This window comes from Myotis davidii, unplaced genomic scaffold (genome assembly GCF_000327345.1).
Source record: "Myotis davidii unplaced genomic scaffold, ASM32734v1 scaffold1065, whole genome shotgun sequence".
Taxonomy (NCBI): Eukaryota; Metazoa; Chordata; class Mammalia; order Chiroptera; family Vespertilionidae; genus Myotis; species Myotis davidii.
The window spans coordinates 122661-122928 of NW_006297281.1; positions in this window are offsets into that span (position 1 = coordinate 122661).

The following is a 268-nucleotide window of genomic DNA, read 5'->3' on the forward strand; positions in this document are numbered from 1 at the left end:
GTTCTCTTTTATAATTTCAGTCTCTTTATTCTTAGTTTGTATTTGGTGAGACATCATCTTCATACCTTTCTTTATACATGGTTTCCTTGACCATATTTAAAATAGCAGTTTCTCTTTTTCAGTTTGTCTAGTTCTATATCTGCACTTCCTGTGTATGAATCAGACATTTTGTTTCTTTGTAGGTCTTGTAATATTTTGTTGAATATTAAAAATATATATAATGTGGCAACATGGGGTGGCAGATCTTCTCCTGATCCCCAGCATTTGT